This window comes from Hibiscus syriacus, unplaced genomic scaffold (genome assembly GCF_006381635.1).
Source record: "Hibiscus syriacus cultivar Baekdansim isolate YM2019G1 unplaced genomic scaffold, ASM638163v2 tig00110945_pilon, whole genome shotgun sequence".
NCBI classification, from domain to species: domain Eukaryota; kingdom Viridiplantae; phylum Streptophyta; class Magnoliopsida; order Malvales; family Malvaceae; genus Hibiscus; species Hibiscus syriacus.
The window spans coordinates 942,734-958,516 of record NW_024062926.1 but is presented as its reverse complement, the minus strand read 5'-3'; the positions used below and the strand labels follow the sequence as shown (position 1 = coordinate 958,516).

The window sequence follows — 15,783 nt, the reverse complement described above, 5'->3', positions numbered from 1 at the left end:
TTTTCTCCTTTTTATCAAGAGAGAATTATCATTGTTTTCTCCTTGTTAGATCGAGAAAAGTTATAATTCATATTTTCTCATAGTGAAATTCTTCTACCATTGCCCGTGATTTTTACCCTATATTTTAGGGGGTTTTTCACATAAAATTTGTGTCTTATTTATCTTTATTTTTATTTTATCAAATTATCAGTTACGATTTTACTGTATCTTTTTTTTCGTTTTTATGTTAGTTTGTTCTGTTGCCCAGTTGTGGGGGAGGAACTTTATAGTTAGATTTGATTTTGAATGATTTTGAGAGCATATTGCTGAGAGAAGTGTCGTAGAGTTGGCATTGAGGTATGCAGCTTTATTCATCCGTAAAGGAACTATGGAAGGTGACACTACCGTATCTACTCCTTCGGCTGGGCTCAGCAATAGAGATGGTACTCAAAGAATCCGACTTATTCATGGTATTTATTATTTTTAGTTCATCTTACCTAAAAGTTTTGAAACCATTACTGGGGTTCTTGGATGTGCTTCCTTCTATAGGAGGACTACTGGTCCTACAAGAAGATCTACTAAAGGACAATGGACAGCTGAAGAGGTATTGTTATCTTTCAGTAGTTTGTTTCCTGGATTTTGTTATAAGTTAACACCTTTGTGCAACTTTATTGCTCTCGTTGTGTTATTTGTTATAGTATTCATTAATTCTAGTCCTGCTGCTCTTTTCCTTCAATGCAATTAGTGTTGGTGTCCATTTAGATATGCGGGTGTATTTTTTTGTCAATCATTGCATGTATATACATATTCTTAAATGATTTTTCAATTTGACAACATAATTGTATGGACTTCCAGGATGAGATTCTGTGCAAAGCTGTTCAACATTTCAAGGGAAAATATTGGAAAAAGATAGGTATGGTTTTGAATGAAAGTGGCATGGCAGCCCTTTGTGCGTCGTTCTGCATAATCTAATTATATTGTGGTTCATCTGCAGCGGAGTATTTCAAGGATCGGAGTGATGTACAGTGCTTACACAGGTGGCTAAGGGTCTTGAACCCAGAACTTGTTAAAGGGCCATGGACAAAAGAGGTGATTGCTTTTTCTACTTATTTATTGTTGGTAATGCTCAATCCCACATAGTGTTGGAAACACTATTGGGAATGATATTTAAGGCTTGACATTCCTCTTCCTTGTTGAGTGATAGAGAACAAGGGGGGCTCTCGTGCATCGCCGCCGTCCGTCCGTCTCGTCTCGTCTCGGCTGCACGGCTCGTTGTCGTGGTCGTGGTCGAGGTCGAGGTCGAGGTCGAGGTCGAGGTCGTGGTCGTGGTCGTGGTCGTGGTCGTGGTAATACATGTCTTCGACACGTCCGCGCGGATACTATCTTTTTAGAGAAAATTCTTGAGGAATTTCTCTTTGAAAGAAACAAATGGAAAATGTGAAAGATATCAACTGATATTTATAGGCTGCTGAGGACTGTTTGAATTTCAAATAATAACAGCTGAATTATTTGTTATCAGAAATTAAACAGTTTATTCCTAAATTAAATCAGAAACGTTAAGATGTACCTGGACTGATTTACAGCTTTGTACAGAGGAGACAAGCTGTTAATATCAGGAGTTACAGGAGTTATTTGATTTAATTCCAGGGGTTACATGATATAATTTCGGGAGTTATAACAGCTGAATAATGATACAATGAACCTGGACTATTTCTGAGTCAGGTTCATCTAGACGTTTCAGCTGTTACAAATAAGAGATTTAATCCTGAAATTTTATAGACGATTTTAACCCTATTTCTAGCCTATAAATAGAGAGCTATATTAAGCTTCTCAACTCATTCAAAAACATTCACAATTCACTTACAAAGTGTTTTCTAAAGTTCTCTCTGTGAGTTCTCTCTGAGTGCTTTCCGATCAGAAGTACAATACCACCAGCAGTCTACTCCGGTTTTGGGTGTACGGAATTCGGAGCGACCGTGTTAACCTCAGGGGACGGTCGCCTACTGCAGCGATTACACACATCGGGGCGAATTCGTTTCTAAGGCAGTGGTTCTTACCACGACACGGTTTAAGAATTTGTTCTTCTTAATTACTGTTTATATTTCCAGTCAGTGCTAACGGTGTATTTTTGCAGTTCATATATCCAATAATTTAGAAACGAATTCCATAAACTGTAATCATGTCGACACCTTTGAGCAAATTCATTCCCGATCTTTCCAAGCTCGATGCACTTGATGGAAAGAACTATAGAAGGTGGTCCCAAAGAATTCTGATATTCTTCGAGCAACTTGATCTTGACTACGTGTTGCTCAAGCCACCACCTACCATGCCGTCAACCCCAGCTGCCGGTAATGATGCGGATGCGGTCCTCAATATGATGCCTTAGCAATTACCGCCGCCGCTCTCGCTACCTACGAGAAATACGAGAAGGACATCTGCCCAGCCACATGTCAAATAAACTATTTGATATGTTCCTTAGAGAAAGGAGTGCCAAGTCAATATGGGACACTCTCGACAAGAAGTATGGTACGGATGATGCGGGGATCAAGAAGTACGTTGTTGGCGAATGGCTCAAATTCCAGATGACAGACGACAAGCCAATAATGGATCAAGTCCATGACTATGAGAACTTAGTCGCTGACATCATCGTTGAAGGGATGCAAATGTGTGAGGTGTTGCAAGCCAATATACTCATTGAGAAGCTGCCCAAGTCCTGGTCTGACTACCGTAACTCTCTTAAGCATAAGAAGAGAGACATTTCGTTTGAAGAACTTGTGGGCCATATGAAGATTGAAGAAGCCAACCGTTTAAAGGATAAGCTTACTAATTCTATGAGTAATTTATCTTTTAGAGCTAACTTGGTTGAGTCTAAATTTAAGAAGATCATGAAACGTGGGAATCAAGACAAGAAGACGAAACCACAGAAGGCTACCAACTTCAAGAAGTCAGGAAAGGCCAAACCGGAAGGAAAGACGTTCAAGTGTTATGTCTGCGGTTTACCCGGCCACAAAGCTTACCAATGCCAACACCGCTCAGACCGCCAGAATGACAACAAGCCACAGATGCACGTTGTAGAAGAATATGATGAGATCATTGTTGCGGTGGTCTCAGAAGTTAATCTGGTGGAGAACAGTTCAAATGGGTAGTTGACACTGGCGCTTCGAAGCATTTCTGCGCAAGGAAGGAGTTTTTCACCGAGTTCGAGTATGGGAACACTGGTGAACGTGTGTATATGGGGAACTCTAGCAGCTCTGAAGTGCTAGGCAAAGGCAAGGTTTTACTCAAACTGACTTCTGGTAAAACTCTGGCTTTAAATAATGTTATGTATGTACATGCCTTGCGTAGAAATCTGATAAGTGGTGGGCTTCTGAATAAGGCAGACATTAAGTTAGTTTTTGAGGCAGATAAACTTGTACTTTCCCGAAATGGTGATTATGTGGGGAAATGGTTTTTAAGCAATGGTTTATTTGTCATAGAAACTCAATTTAATGAAAATAAAGCTACCACTTCTGCTTATATTGTTGAATCCATTGATATGTGGCATGCTAGATTAGGACACGTGAATATTCATGCTTTAAAGAAATTAATGAATATGAATAGTCTGCCTAAACTAGACACAACTAGATTTAACAAATGTGAGATTTGTGTAGAAGCTAAGCATACTAGACCTCACTTTAAGACTGTTTCTAATAGAAAGACTGAACTGTTAGAACTCATTCATACTGATCTAGTAGATTTTAGAAACACTAAAAGTAAAGGAGGAAAACACTACTACATAACTTTTGTAGATGATTATTCAAGATATACAAAAGTTTATCTCTTAAGAACTAAAGATGAAGCTGAAAACTTCTTTCTTATTTATAAGGCAGAAGTTGAAAATCAGTTAGATAAGAGAATCAAACGGGTTAGATCTGATAGAGGTGGTGAATATGGATCTAATTTCTTAAAAGATATTTGTGAAAAGAATGGCATAATTCATGAAACATCAGCCCCTATTTTCCTCAACAGAATGGTATAGCCGAAAGGAAAAATAGAACTTTAAAAGAGATGATGAATTCTTTACTAATAAGTTCCGGGTTATCTAATAATGTGGGGGGAGGCCATTCTATCGGCAACTCATATCTTGAATCGAGTTCCTCATAAGAAATTAGATTCTACTCCATATGAATTGTGGAAAGGATACGCTCCTAATTTACAATACCTGAAAGTGTGGGGGTGTCTGGCTAAAGTGGGCTTGCCAACTTTAAGAAGTCCACCATCGGACCTAAAACCGTTGATGCAGTGTTTATAGGGTATGCTACGAATAGTGCTGCATACAGATTCATGCTTTTACAAGATTATTCTATTTGTGAGTCAAGAGATGTTGTTTTCTTTGAAAATACTTTTCCTTTAAAGGAACCGAGAATAAATATTGAAACACAAATAGAATATATTCCATCAACTTCTTCTAGTAATCCTGCTAGGTCTTCTGAACAAATTGATTTTGAGCATAGAAGAAGTAAAAGGCAAAAGTTGAAACCTCTTTTGGACCAGACTTTATTACTTCCTTTATTTTGAGATAAATGATTTAGACTTCATTTCAGATCCTATAGCTCAAATTTTTCTATTAGATGAGGATCCTAAAATTTTGAAGAAGCTATAAGATTATCGATGCTAGTTTTTGGAAAAGCGTTGTTAATGATGAACTAGAATCGATAATGTCTAATCATACTTGGGAATTAGTTGACTTGCCTAAGGGATTCAAACCAATCTCCAACAAATGGGTCTTCCGGAGAAACTAAGGCCAGATGGTTCGATTTAGCGGTACAAGGCAAGGTTAGTCGTCAAAGGGTTCACTCAAAGGTTTGGTTTAGACTACTTTGATACATACTCTCCGTTACAAAAATCTCAACGATTCGTGCATTATTTGCACTAGCCTCTATTCATAAGTTTCAGGTACATCAAATGGATGTTAAGACTGCTTTCTTGAATGGGGATCTAGATGAGGAGATTTACATGGAGCAGCCACTAGGTTTTGAGGCACCTGGTATGGAAGGCAAAGTCTGTAGACTCAAAAAGTCACTCTATGGACTTAAGCAGGCTCCTAAACAGTGGTATGAGAAATTTCATAAAACTATTCTTAGTTTTGGTTTTGTTGTGAATGGTTCGGATGCTTGTGTGTATTCGAAGATGTTTGAAACTGAATGTGTTATCATAAGCCTTTATGCTGATGACATGTTGATTTTCAGTTCTAACATTGAGTCCATTAACAAAGTTAAAAATTTCTTGTCTACTAAGTTTGAGATGACAGATTTGGGAGAAGTAGATGTAATCTTAGGAGTCAAAGTTACCAAAACTGAGAAGGGATTTTCTTTATGTCAAGCACATTATATAGAGAAAGTGCTAAAGAAATTTGATAGTTTTGATGTCGTCCCTGTTCGAACTCCTTATGACCCTAGCATACATATAGCTAAGAATAAAGGAAGTAGTGTTTCCCAAACTGAATATGCTAAATTAATTGGAAGCTTAATGTTCTTAATGAACTATACTCGGCCTGATATTGCTTATGCTGTGAGTAGACTAAGTAGATATACTCATAATCCGAGTGGTGAGCACTGGATTGCACTTAAACGCTTACTGAAGTATCTTAAGGGTACTGTGGATTGGAAACTTGAGTTTGTTGGCTTTCCTGCGATACTGGAAGGATATTGTGATGCCAACTGGGTTTCTGATAATGATGAGGTAAGCTCCACGAGCGGGTATGTTTTTACTTTGGGTGGAGCAGCAATCTCGTGGAAATCATCAAAGCAGACTTGTATTGCTCGTTCTACCATGGAGTTAGAGTTTATAGCTCTTGACCTAGCTGGGCAAGAAGCCGAGTGGCTCAGAAACTTGTTAGCAGATATTTCGTTGTGGGGAAGACTGACTCCTCCAGTTTCATTGTTGTGTGATTCACAAGCTGCGATATGTGTTGCTAAGAACCAAGCTTACAATGGTAAGAAAAGACATATTCGCATAAGACATGAATCAGTTAGACACTTGATAAAGAATGGAGTGCTCTCTTTAGAGTATGTGAAGTCGGAAATGAACCTAGCAGATCCACTTACCAAAGGGTTAAGTCGAAGCTGGTCCTAGATTCGTCGAGAGGGATGGGTCTAAAGCCCATTGGTTGAGGAATTCATGGTGGATACCCAACTTAGTTATCTAAGTTCCATGTGGTCAAACGAAACCATGGAAAGACTCATAGTGCACATTCCTACTGCCTATCCCTATGATGAATAATGTGCATGCCCAGGATGAGCTTAATTGCTCTTAATAAATTCATAGCCCATGCTTTGGGTGGTCTTAGTGAGAAAGACTTGATGAATTTACCGATAAATGAGGTTGAATATTTATTCTTAATGACTTCTTAGCCCAGAGTTTGGGTGGTTCATTTATAATGAACTTGAAAAAAGTCACCATACCCTTTTTGAGGTTGAGCTATTATAAAAGCTCTTAATTATTTCATATCCCTTTTTAAAGGGTGGTTTATGTGGAGATAAACTTGATGAAATAACCTATGTAAGTGAGAAGGGTTAGCCGCCTTCTATGAAAAATGTTGGGCCATTTTTCTAGCACACTTACTAGAATCCTGAAGTAAGATGGCCAAATATATACTTTTGTATATATATATCTTACACATCGAGGACTCAGGTGGATGAAGGGGTTAGTTGTGTGTTATGAGTTTACCCTGATCTTAGAAAGTTCCAGACTAGTTTCACTTATCTAAGAGAAGGATTGCTCATCATCACTATGTACTAGTTCCAGATATGTTCACTAGTGCTTAAGCAACTAATCTTGCTATTGCTCTTCTGGAAAGCTTGTTTTCGAGTTTCAGAAGATTTCTTTTGCATTAGTGGGGGAATGTTGGTAATGCTCAATCCCACATAGTGTTGGAAACACTATTGGGAATGGTATTTAAGGCTTGACATTCCACTTCATTGTTGAGTGATAGAGAACAAGGGGGCTCTCGCGTACCGTCGCCGCTGTCCGTCCGTCTCGTCTCGTCTCGGCTCGGTATGGCTCGGCTCGGCTCGACTCGTGGTCGTGGTCGTGGTCATGGTCGAGGTCGAGTTCGAGGTCGTGGTCGTGGTCGTGGTCGTGGTCGTGGTCATGGTAATACGTGTCTTTGACACGTCCGCGCGGATACTATCATTTTAGAGAAAATTCTTGAGGAATTTCTCTTTGAAAGAAACAAATGGAAAATGTGAAAGATATTAACTGATATTTATAGGCTGCTGAGGACTGTTTGAATTTCAAATAATAACAGCTGAATTATTTGTTATCAGAAATTAAACAGTTTATTCCTAAATTAAATCAGAAACGTTAAGATGTACCTGGACTGATTTACAGCTTTGTACAGAGGAGACAAGCTGTTAATATCAGGATTTACAGGAGTTATTTGATTTAATTCCAGGGGTTACATGATATAATTTCGGGAGTTATAACAGCTGAATAATGATACAATGAACCTAGACTATTTCTGAGTTAGGTTCATCTAGACGTTTCAGCTGTTACAAATAAGAGATTTAATCCTGAAATTTTATAGACGATTTTAACCCTATTTCTAGCCTATAAATAGAGAGCTATATTAAGCTTCTCAACTCATTCAAAAACATTCACAATTCACTTACAAAGTATTTTCTAAAGTTCTCTCTGTGAGTTCTCTCGAGTGCTTTCGATCAGAAGTACAATACCACCAGCAGTCCACTCCGGTTTCGGGTGTACGAAATTCGGAGCGACCGTGTTAACCTCGGGGGACGGTCCGCCTACTACAACGATTACACACATCGGGGCGAATTCGTTTATAAGGCAGTGGTTCTTACCACGACACGGTTTAAGAATTTGTTCTTCTTAATTACTGTTTATATTTCCAGTCAGTGTTAACGGTGTAGTTTTGCAGTTCATATATCCAACAATCTAATTATATGGTGGTTCATCTGCAGCGGATTGTTTCAAGGATCGGAGTGATGTACAGTGCTTACACAGGTGGCTAGAGGTCTTGAACCCAGAACTTGTTAAAGGGCCATGGACAAAAGAGGTGATTGCTTTTTCTACTTATTTATTTCTAGCAGTTCCTTGAAGTGACTTTTATTAAAAAGCAGAAGTTTTCGTGATACTATAACAACATTCTAAGTTGCTTTTGCAAAATATGAGCAGGAGGATGAGATGATTATTGAGTTGGTGAATAAATTTGGGCCAAAAAAGTGGTCAACCATTGCTCAGCACTTACCTGGACGTATTGGAAAGCAATGCAGGGAAAGGTGTGTGATGGAGCTTTTAATTATGATATTTTTAAATCCAGCTACATTTAGAACTTCTTTGAAGGCCATGAAGAGGGGAATTTTGTACCTTGCAATGTGGCCTTCCTCACGATGGTTTAAAATTACTGGGAAAAGGCAAAAAGCCTGGTCACAATTGTTCTTCCTGTTGAATATTTAACAATTTTTTTAGAGCTTTTCCTTCTGGGATGTTATTGTGGATAACTTCTCTCGGAATTTATGACATATTTTGTTGTTGAAATTTATTGTGGACAATTTTTTTTATGAAATATTTTCACCAAAATTAAGGAAAAATTTTCTTGTTTTACATTTGTGCTCATAAAACTAAGTACTGATGTAGGTGGCACAATCATCTCAATCCTGGCATAAAGAAAGAGGCGTGGACTCAGGAAGCGGAGCTGGCTCTTATTCGTGCTCATCAGATTTTTGGCAACAGATGGGCAGAGCTCTCAAAATTCTTGCCAGGAAGGTACTTATTTTAGAGGCCATACCTTTCCATCAATGTTTCGTCAGGGTTACGTATATGTCTTTGATTCTTCTTACCACTTCCCCTGTAACTGCAGTCTGCAAGTCATCCTCTGATGTTTGTCTAAACCTGATTGCTCTGTTAATTAGAAGTTAATATATTTATTTTGCATTTGAATTTACTGATAACTTGTTTTATTCCCATCTTTGTATGAGTAACAGGACAGACAATGCCATAAAAAATCACTGGAACAGTTCAGTCAAAAAGAAGTTGGATTCTTACGTAGCATTAGGCCTTCTGGAACAATTTCAGTTCCCACTTATTGCAAATCAAAGTCAGCCCATGCCTTCATCTTCTACGAGGATGCAAAGCAATGGAGATGATAGTGGTGCCAAATGCATGAAAGAAGCAGAGGACATGTCGGATGCAGTCAACAGTCGAATATGATTGGTTGCTCTCAATCTGCCAGTGATTTAGCTAAAGCTGCTTTACATACAGGTGAGCAATTACACTTGACTGAAATGCCTGGTGTGGAAAACGAGAGGCATTGCAGTCCAGCACCTTGTGCAGAAGAGTACTACCCATCTTTTGAAGATGGCAACTGCTCTGTTCCAGAAATAACTTGTGAATCTGGGTACTCTTCCAGTGGGAATTACCTACCAGTTTGGTGATAATATGTTGATAATTGATGATGAATGTTGTAAGGTCCTATTCTCAATGGTGATGAATGATGGATGCGTTGCCTCTGAAAATTTTATGCAAGGGTCTAATATGGACGAATTGGGTGGTTGTGCAAGTACATCACTTTGTCAGCCTTCAGTCATCCAACAATCTGAAACTGGAAATACTCCAGCCTCACAAGCCGCTCTTCCTTCAAGGTCTGAGGTATTGGCAACCTCATGCTGTCAGTCTTCTGCATCTCCTTCACTTCCTTCAGTGGAGGATGGTACACTTATGTATAGCCGAGATACCAGTCAATTAAATGGTCAACCTTCTGGAACTCAAGAGCAAGATTTTACTATGAATGGACATGATGGCTTCATCTTTACTAATGATGATCATACAGATGATACAGACCTACTCGACGAATCTTACCTTGCAAAGGATTCTCAGAAGTTGGTTTCAGTTAATAGTTTTGGTTCAGAATCAAATGCATTGCTAACTTGCCCTGCTGATGATGATAAGCAAAATTTGCCAGCAGAACAAGATGCCGAAGGTCTATGTTATGAGCCTCCTCGATTTCCAGGCTTGGATATCCCATTTTTCAGCTGTGATCTTATACCATCTGGAAATGATGTGCAGCAAGAATATAGTCCCCTTGGTATTCGCCAGCTGATGATGTCTTCTATGAACTGCATCTCTCCATTTAGGTTGTGGGATTCGCCATCCTGGGACAGCAGTCCAGATGTTGTGCTTAAAAGTGCTGCCAAAACTTTTACTGGCACACCATCCATACTGAAGAAGCGTCATCACGACCTATTATCGCCTTTATCAGAAAGAAGAAGGGAGAAAAGACTGGAAACTGACATTACATCCAGTTTGACAAAAGATTTCTCTCGTTTGGATGTCATGTTTGATGAGAATGTCACTGGCAACACATCTCAGATGTCTCTATCCGAACATAAAACCAATGCTAGAGCCTCTGATGAAGAAAAAGAAAACCCGTGTCAAGAATTTCAAGGAGAACTTGACAATGGTGAAGATCACACCGAGCCATTCGATGTTGAAGCTCAAAAGAAAGATTCTGATGGAACTAATTTCCAGGGAAACATAAAAAATGAAGCCTATGGTATTGATACCAAGGACAAAACTTATGCTCATGCTTCCGAAAAAATTGTGAGTTTTTCCTCTCTCTATGATTTTGATGTTTTCTAGCCCAAGGTGAAGTTGCCAAGTTTAAATCCATTTCAAAATTTTATTCAAGTCATGTATGATGACTATAGCTCTATGTACAGCGTACCCTGTTTTCTCTTTGGTCTTGGTTTTAAAATCTTGGTCTTAATCATTCTTGTTGTTACCGTAGCATTCCTTTTGATATATCATGCCAATCTTTTCCCTCTCTACTTTTGACAGGTCCAACAGCCTTCAGCAGTTCTTATCGAGCATAATGTAAATGAGCTACTATCGCTTTCTCCTGATCGTGTTGGTCTTAAAGCAGACAGGCCATTATTGTCTTCAGGCATACGAACTCCACAAAATCAGCATCATAAAAGCTTCAGAGCTGTTTCATCAAATCTAGGGCTTGCTTCTGAGTGTTTATTAGGAAATGCATGCTTAATTGTTAGCTCTCCCACTCTGAAAGTAAAGAACAGTGAAGGCCACTCAATTACTGCAACTGCAGCACAGTGTACCAATTCATCGGCGACCCTTGAGAATTTGGCTGATAATGCCGGGATCAATGCTGCTACTGAAAACTATAACATGTGAGCTTCCGCTGCTCCCCGTTATAATTACAATTGTTATAGGACCTTCTATTCAGTGTCTTTTATGTCAGGAGCTGCTTTTCTTTTATTTCTACTTCCAATGCTAAGGTAAATTTGATTGGTTCTTGCATGTGTTTGCTTGACATGGATTGCCAGATTCTCTGGAACTCCATTCAAAAGAAGTATTGAATCACCGTCCGCATGGAAGTCTCCTTGGCTTATTAACTCTTTCATTCCAGGCCCAAGGATTGACACAGAAATAGCAATTGAGGTATATGACACACTTTCAGCCTTAAAGATAGATTCAGACTTTAACCTTCTTTTGTGCTTCTTAATAATCTTATTTTCTTTCCAGGACATAGGATACGTTTTGAGCCCTGCAGAAAGAAGCTACAACGCCATCGGGTTGATAAAACAATTAAGTGAGCATACCGCTGCTAATTACGCCGATGCCTTGGAGGTTTTGGGAAACGTAACTCCGGAATCAATAGTAAAGGGAAGACATTCCAAGAATTGTCATGTGGACAAAGAGAATAACTGGCTTGAGAGCCATTCAAATTTGGCTCCAAATATCTTGGTATTACTGAAAAAATAACATGCTTAATACTCTCCTCTTTTGTTAATAAGTGAAAATCGTTGAAATTAGTATGCGATTTGTCCGCAGGGGGAATGCCGACTCCTCGATTTTAGCGAATGGGAACACCAAGAAAGGAAACTGAAAACGTGAAGTCCTCGACACCAATAGCCGTGAGTTTCTCGGGCCCCTCTTCCTATCTTTTAAAAGGTTGCAGATAGTGCCTTTTTGGTTATCATTTTTTGTGTCTATAGTCCTTGCCACATATGTATGCCATCTTTTTCTTGTTTTCATAATCGCTCCATTTGTTGTCGAAAAGAGAACGAATCCAAGTAATTAAATTGATAAAAATATTATATCAAGTGCACATAAATTCTTCAGCTCTCTGAGTTGGTGTCTGTAGAACAGAGGTCAGCATTTGCTATTGGTTTAACCCGATTTGACCATGAAAAACTCAACAATCTCTGTCTAACCTGACCCATAACTAATTTAAACTAAAAATGATTCGAACAAGAACCGAATAAATCAACATGATCCCAAATTTAAACATAAAGATCAGAACAAGAACTTTATATGTATGGGTGTTGAGTGGGCATACCGAACTCCAACCTTACATGAAGTACATTGTGACAATAACAACTTCCAAAAAAAGAAGGGAACAATCGGTGATAATGTACCATCAGAGTTGAAGAATTTTGTATCTTATTTATTAATTTTTAACATTAATTATGAATATTTAGTTTTTTATGTATAATTATTAGTATCTAGTTTATTAATAGCGATTAATTTGTACTAGTATTGTAAAGACTTATTATGAGAATGATTTTTAACCGAATTTTCTTTCAATTATAACATCAAATTTCAAACCTCCGAACTTAATTAATGGATCAAAAATTTCATTTTATTAGACTAATTGATAATTAGTTAGTTGATGATTTCTTAGAAAGTAAACATTTATATACAAACCTGTTAAACACAGGACCAAGATATATGTTTCTTCGCAAGATTTCAAACAAGTGAAGAGTAAAAAGTTTTTATCTGAAGTGGGATTTGAACCGACGCCCTCTTTCGAAAACAAGAACTTGACTCTGGTGCCTTGGACCACACGGCCATCCTAACAAGTTATAAAAGTTGAATAGAATATTCATAAGTAATAAAATTTGGCAAAAGGTTAAATGGTGAAAATACTTTCCTAGTCCCTCTATCATAGGGGAGTGTATCATTTGGTCCATCACCAAATGTAGAATGTCAGAAGTGGGAATTGAACCCACGACCTCCTTTCGAAGACCAGAACGCGCTTAGACCACTCAGCGATCATGACAGCAAACAAATATCAATTGAAAACTTTATAAAGTCACATAATTATATGGTGAAAAATACCTTCCTAGTCCCTCTATCATAGCAAGTATATCATTTTGTCCTTGTAGACTTCATTTGTATAATTGTGACCGAACAAAAAGCTTCCTGTGGATACATCATACAGGGGCGGGGCCATAATTAAATATTAGCAGAGGTCGAAATATTAGATTATTTAAGAAAAATATAAAGACTTATAGGTATTTAAACTCGAAATTCAGCATGAATTAAGCGACCTTAGTGATTAAGGGATTATTGTTATTCTTAGGTCCCGAGTTCAAGCGCGTATGTAGGTATATGAGCGTTCATTGTCAAATAGTTGAAAGTCTTTGTAAAGATATTACCTTGTATTCACCCTAAATTAAAAAAAAAATTCAAAACTCAAAAGACAACTTCTAATTTGTCTAATATTTAAACTTACAATGACTTAAATTGTAAGTAGACCAAAAATTTGATAACACAAACTTATCATTCTTTAGTTCGACCCCTACTTGATTAAATATTTAATAAATTTTATATTTTTTAAATTTAAATATTTATTTTTACATTAACCAAAATACTATTAAACCAAAGTTATATCGAATATATAAATTTTAATAAGGCAGGTGTCCCTGACATCATACATGGTGTTACCAGGTGTTTGAGAAGCTTGGACCAAGTTTATTTGATCTTCTAAAGAAAAATAACTACTACTCAGAAACTGTGGCAGATACTGACCTGAAACCAGAAAATATATCGACTGAGCATATGATGGAGAGGGTGTTAGGATCTATTCCTGTGCATATGATTCAGAGGGCAAAGTAACTCGAGCCTACTTTTTAATCTCATATATCAACTGGTTATAATTGCATTCTTCTTACCCTAAATTCGATATGATACAGCCGTGGTACAGAAAAATATTTCCGGAGAGGCTGAAGACTAAATCGGTCCGGACTAGTAGTATCTAGGGAGAGTATTAGGGCTGTTAAGAAGCTTGATCGCCTCAGGTCAAATTTCCTTTCATGTGTCCGCTTTTTATATGTAACACAAATAGAAAAAAGTAGGTTAATAATGGTTGGATATCTATGGGAGATGAATGACAAATGCCATGAGAGCTCAAGTGCATGCACATTTGGCAGATGGAGCAATTTTTGGTTTGAACTAAGGGATGGGCTTTTCAAAACTCAATTTGTGTTTCACTGGGCAGTGAAACCATGATGGATCCGTGTTGTGAAGCTGCATGAACTAGGCGGACACAATGGCAAAGTGTTTCGGAGAGTAGTGTTTTGGGGACAAAAAAAATGTCAAAAGTGAAATTTGAAAGCATGTCCTCTTTCGAAGACTAGAATTTGAGTCTGACACCTTAGACCACTCGGCCATCTCGACAATTTCAAATAGCAGTTTGCAAAAATGTATTTAATAAACATGAGTTATTTAAGTTTGATGGGGCTTTTTGTTTTTTTGTTTTTGTTTTTGTTTTTTTTAATAGATGATGAAGCAAGGTTTTACAACTTAAAATATAGCCTTGTTGGGGCCATTGGAATCACGAAATGAAACATCGTGTAAAAAGGTCGGGGGTGTCAATGAAGGAATGATCAAATCTTTGATTAAAAGTGTGTTTTGCAAGTAAATCGACTATTGAGTTTGTTATCACGGAAAATGAGAATGTAATCAACGAGCCATGCACGTTCATGAAGAGAGGTGATGGTCCTAACCAGGGAGGAGGAGCCGAAGTGAGCGTTGGTATCAGAGACCATGTGATAAACATCGATGCTATCAATTTGGCATTGAATTTTTTTGAAGTCTTGGGACCATGCAAGTTTTAAGCCTCGGAATAAATCTTAAAGTTCTGCATGCAGATCCAAGAGAGGATGAAGTGGAAACAGCTCCATCAGAGTTTAAAGCAATCCAACCAGGTGGGGATTTATGCCAAGTGATAGGGAAGTCAGTCGACAAAGAGTTGACATCAGGAGAGTTGGGATTTTCATATAATCTGGACCCAATGGAGACTCAGATGAAGAAAGTTGTCTCTTGATCTGCGTGTGCCAATGAAAATGAAAGTGTTCTTCCTCTCTATAACTGTCAAGTTAGAGATGCGAACAACTTGTTCCATGGAATACTCGTCGCTTGGAGAAGGCCAGAAGTACGAAGATTGGCAACCAACCAGTTTTGATGAGAGGTTGAAGAATCGCCTAATTTTACTTTGTTGATGAGTTTTTATTAATTATCATGTCAAATTTAAATCTCAATATTTTTTTACTTTTTATTATCAATGGAAATATTGACCTAATTTCTCCCATTGGATATATTTTAGATTTTTTTTATTAATTTGGGCAAGTACAAAGAAATATCTGTTTAAACATAACTCTCAACCATTTACATTAAACGTTCACATTTATCATATTTTTTATGTCAAACCCGAAACCTCAATGAATAACAATAATTCATTTACCACTGAGTGACCTGGTTCTCGTAAAACTTTCATGACTAAATTATTCATGAATCATGGTTTATATTTGCGCTAGTAGTATACTTAGATTATTGGATTATTAATTTAATGACTAAACTATAACAAATCAATAATATAAACGATAGTATTGTATATTTTCAAATTACTTTGATAGAAAAATAAACAAAATCAAAATAAAAAGGGTCACCCATGGAATTGGAAGGAAATTACTAGAAAGGAAACGTTAAGGGCGAACA

At 37.7% G+C, this 15,783-nt stretch overlaps 1 pseudogene; it reads left to right on the top strand.

The window, feature by feature from the left end:
* Positions 1–217: 217 nt before the first annotated feature.
* LOC120147960 lies at positions 218–11,963 on the top strand (annotated as a pseudogene).
* The last annotated feature ends 3,820 nt before the right edge of the window (positions 11,964–15,783 follow it).